Source organism: Triturus cristatus, chromosome 6 (assembly GCF_964204655.1).
Source record: "Triturus cristatus chromosome 6, aTriCri1.1, whole genome shotgun sequence".
In the NCBI taxonomy this organism is placed as follows: Eukaryota; Metazoa; Chordata; class Amphibia; order Caudata; family Salamandridae; genus Triturus; species Triturus cristatus.
The window spans coordinates 25,265,435-25,270,642 of record NC_140589.1 but is presented as its reverse complement, the minus strand read 5'-3'; positions in this window follow the sequence as shown (position 1 = coordinate 25,270,642).

Below are 5,208 nucleotides of genomic sequence, written 5' to 3'. Positions count from 1 at the left end.
AGGAAAAAAGTTAAGCAAGTTTTTGTAAAAGTAGGTGATCTAGTACGTGTGAAAGCTCCTGTAGGAGCATTGTCATGGTCAAAGTTTACTGCTCCCATGCGAGTAATAAAATGTTTAAGAAAGGCTGTGAAATTAGAAAATGGTAAGATTTGGAATTTAAGTTGAATTGTAATTGTCAAATCTGATTCTGAAATGAATAAGTTGTGCATTAATTTGCCTAGTGGTTCAGATGAGTTATCTAAGTCATGTTTGAGACGTAGTGATCGGAAGACTTCAGTACCTGTTTATATGAAAGACTATGTTAATTAAAGTTATGTTGATTTATGATTTTCTTTGGTAAAATCACGTCTGTATCTCATATTGCATCTTATGTTCATTTCATTACTAGAAGGGAGATGTGTGGTGTCATCCTTCTACTCTTCCTTGGATATAAGTTCTATAGAACATAGAACTTGGAATCCAGATCATGCCTGATGAGTCAGTTACTGCACGGTGGCTGATGGATGAGGTGTGAAGAATAAACGTCTATTTTCTCTACAACATGTGTTCCTGTATTATTCAAGAACTTTACACACTGATCCTCCTTTCTCTTCACTGTCACATGAGTCCCTTCATATAATGCGTGAGTTCACAAGTGTTCTGCCGAAAAGCCTCTTGTGTTTGTTTTCACAGACTACAACGTTGCACCATCTATATTAAGAATCTAGGCCCCATTCCAGGTGCACATGTCCAGTGACCAGTCTATGGGATCATTGGCTGCATTGTTGTTAGGCGGGGGAAGGGATAAATATTTCTAAACAAAAATACAAAGGTGAGTGACAGGAATACTGCCCGGCGGTGTTCTCTGGGTACTCTGGCACCCTAGCAGTGTTGGTCTGTATAATGCAATCAATGATATTCAGAGATGGAATAATAACAAGGTCCAACAGCTGACTCTTGTCACAACTTCATTTTTGATTTTCATATAAAGTTTTCCAAACAGCTAAAGTATTTCGCGCAGTCTGCTGCTTCGGGTCTGTTGTAAATACAGAAAGGTACAGGGGGTGTTAACAATGAAATGTGAAAATCAACCCATTTAAGCTCTAAATGGAAATGTATTACTACTGTAGGAGAGTAGGATCTGCTTCACATGGGTACCCCCACTTTTGCTGGTGTTTCACTGTTTTTCGACCTTAGTCTGGCTGTGGCCCTGCTAATCAGGACCCCAGCCTAGCTGTTTCCTCTGTAAAAAGGTTTCCATGTACATTAGGTACATATCTAATTGGATTCTGGAGTGCCTTATAAGCCCCTAGTATTTGGTATACTATGTACCTAGGGCATAGGTACCTCAGAGGCCTACCAGGGGCTGAAGCATGTATTATGCCACCCCTGGGAAGCACTCCAAAATGGCACCACAGGTGTGCTACTGCAGCCTGGGTAAGGGTGTGCTTGCACCCCTTACAGTCGTATAGGCTAACTATATCACTACCATTGCACACACATATAAAGTGCTTGGTTTTTATGTGAGAGGGTGCCCCTGCATGAGCAGAGCCCCTCTGCAGCGTTCGGAGTACCTCCTCTGATGCTGTTTGTGGTGCAGCCTGACCATATACTCTTAAGTGCATTATAACCTCATGGTAAATGCAAACTTTGGGATGGCTGCAGGGAAACATGTCATGTTTGGTGTCAAATGCTTTGGAATACTACCCCCCGCAAGGTTTGGTGGCGGGGATAGCATTCCACCCTTCTAGAGGGAGAGACATGTTCACACTGGTCTAACCCGGTAGGACTTTCTACAGCCCTGGCATCACAAAATGGATGCCTCTGCCACAGACACGGGTCTGGCCTCCTGCTGCTGACCAAAACTCTGGCAGGGGAGGCCTGGACAATAGGTTTCCTGTCCCAGGGAGGTGTAACCACCTCCCCAGACAGACAGATGTGTATTGGGACTGGGTGGGAGCACTCTCTGGTGCTTTGAAGTCCTGCACTGGGGGCACACTTGGTGTCCCTGTGCATAGTCCAGTTCAAACCAGTTGTAGGGGCTACCTGCCCCTGCTCTGGCGTGAAACTGGACAAAGGAAATGGGTGTAACCACCCCTCTTTCCAAACCCTCCCATAGGTGGGTCCCCATAGTATGTCCAACCCCCAAACTTAGTGTAAGTATGGGAACCCAGTCCTTGCGACTTTAGATTACCCTGGACAAAACTCTGCAACATATATCCTGGACCTTCGACTTTCTATTTCGACTAGAAAACTGAAGAAATCTCCCTTGGGGTCAAGGAGTGACTCCCCTGCTTGGCAGGCACCAAAGAAGCAACTGTCCAGTCTGCAATTCCGAAGCTTCCGCATCACCAGAGGTGGATTTCCTGACTTCCCCAAGGCTACCCTGAGGCCACAGCAAAGCTGAGGCCCGTGGATCTCGTCGGTGACGAGGAACCGTGACCCCTGGGAACCGCGTACTATTGCTGGTACATCGACTTCCTGTTTATCCTTGAACTTCTGCTTTGGGCTCTGAGTAGCCCCAGCCTTGAGCTCTGACTGCACTGAAGATCTCCGGCCTCCACTCCACGAGTGAACCGTGGGCCGGGTTCCAGTGAGACCGCTCGAGGCTCCTTCGCAATCGCTAGCCCGTTGGCTAGTGGGTACCCACGAAGGCAACTCCTCTTCTGCTTGGGCTTTCCTGATTGCTCCAGATGTGCCCCAACTTACCCTTACTGGGTGAATCCCTCAGACCTTGCTGGTCTGTACCGACGTCCTTCTTCTCTTTCCACGAGACTTGCCGTTGCCAAGGCTTGTTGGGTCCATTCTGGTCGCCGACACCACAGCACTTGACAGACTTTGTGGGACAGCTCGAAGCCATCTCGTGGACTTCGTCAACACCTCCTGGACATCGTGGCTGAAGAGTCAAGACACCCATCAACTCACCTGAAGCACCTGACATCTGTGGGCATTGGTCCATCGTGCCCCTGGTCACTGGCAAGTGACCCAGACTCTGTCCCCTCTGCTTTCAGGTTCCTTCCATCCTAGATCCAGGCTTGGATCTCTTCGGACACTTCTCCTCTTCACGGCAGCAGCACTTCTTCGCCAGCTTCCATTGAAATCGACAACGCGACCCGACACCAAAAGACACCTATGCACCCGGCTTCCCTGGGTGAGGTAACACGAGTACTCCAGTGCTCTCGTGGGTGCTTGCCCTAGAACTTCCTAAGTTTACACAGGGCCCCCGTGGGTCTCCTGTGTCACTACCTTGGGTGGTTCCTTGGGGTCCCTGCGATTTTACAGGCTCTAGGCCTTGTGTCTAGTTCAGTCGTGGTTCTTATACCACTTTATTGGTATATGGTTTGGTACGCCTCTAGGGCCCAAACGTGTATTTGTGCTATTACTGTTGATTGCTAACTTGTAAATTAAGTACTTCGAACTCCAGTCTCATAAAGAGACTACAGGGGTGTGTTTGATCTTAAATACATATATTTTAAATATATACCTGGTGTGGTTGTCCTTTCATTTGATCATTCAAGAGATTATAGACTGGTAAAACAAGCTGCTTTACATTCCTTCAAGACTTAGCCTGAAGGCTGCTCTCCATAGCTACCACTAGGATAGCTTTCAATAAAGGTTGTCTTTAACCTATCACCATAAGGGGTTGTTAGGACTGATACAATGTGCCCACTAGAACTAGTGGACAGCATATATCAAGCCAACTTCGCACAACTATCATATGCAAATTGAAGTATTAGTGCTTCTATTTGTGTTAGAAACATGTGTGGATTTATATAATTGTTTTTCATGGTAGATAACAAGATGTATAGGCATTGTACACATTCTGCAAAAGTGTGAAAAAATAAATAGGTATTAATACCAACTTATTCTGTATTTAAAACAGCTCTGAAGCTCAAACTTTATATGAAAATAAATGAAGTTAGAGGCAAGATGGCGGCTGCGTGAGTGCTGTGCGAGGTCGCTCTCCCTGCTTGCCGCAATGTGCATTAGACCATGAGAGGGAGATCGTAAGGAAAACGGGGAAAAATGCTGTAATCTCACCCGGAGTCACATTGCAGGATTTCCTTGGCTCCCAGCTGATCTACGGACGGATGAGGGTGTCGAGCGTCGTGTCCCTGACGGCTCGAGCTGTGTGGACGCTCTTCTCGGCGGCAGCTGGTTTCAGGCGAAAGGTGCTTCGGAAGCTTGGGGAGCTAATCACTACTTCCTCGCTACGGGAAGTTTGTCAGAGACTACAACATCAGTGGCTGGATGCAAGATTGTAGCTTCAGAACAGAAGCTGCCGGGCTGTGAACACTGGAACATGCCGGCGAAAGCAAAACCTGCGGGGAAGGACACCAATGCTCCCATAGGGGCTAAGGGATCATCCACGACTCAGCGTGCGATTGCAGAAGGGAAAGGCCTGAACTCACCCCAGAGTGACAGGCGCCGCGCTGAGCAGAAGAAAGATGGAGCCTGCGCTGAGAAATTGAATGGGAAACGGCGCCCCATTTTGATACCCACTAAAGCCAAACAACCAACTGTACCAGGAATGTTCTCCGGTCGGGATTTAGGCAATACCCTTGAAAAAAAAGCTAGCAAAAGGTAAAAACAATACTACATTAAAAATTAAATGTGGACTGGATCACTAATTTGACTGTCTCGGATGCGGTATTTGATAACGATGGCTCCAGTGCGAAAGAGACTCTCTTTCGAGGGGGCAGAGTCAGTTAAACCTCTTCCTTCTGGAAAAAAGTTTAATGGGGATTTCACTGGGTTTAGAGGAGGAGACATTAAAAAACTAAATAAGCGCTCACCAAGAATCTATGAATACTGTTAAAACTGTGCAAGTCGTCGACGAGACTCCCCGAGCCAGTATTCAGAGAGATGGTAAACTTTTAGCGACTCCGGATTTTGACAAATTTTATTCCCTGACAGATTAATCTGACCTATCTAACAATAGCGGGAAGTGCGGAACTGATGATGATCTCGCTGGGGAGGAGAGTGGGAGCCCTCCGTTGAAATTTGACACACAAAAATGCCTTCCAGTTCGCAGAAAGAAAAGGAGTGCAAGAGGGTCAGATAAAGAGAAAGGGTTCACCTCAGATTACAGTCAATCAAGTCAGCTCAAATGGGACTATTCTGCATCCCAATTTGAAAAGGGGATTGAAGATGAGGTCAGAGACCAAGCAAATGTTCTATAATGCTCAATTGAGACGATTATTGCTACAACTCCACACCCCTCAATGG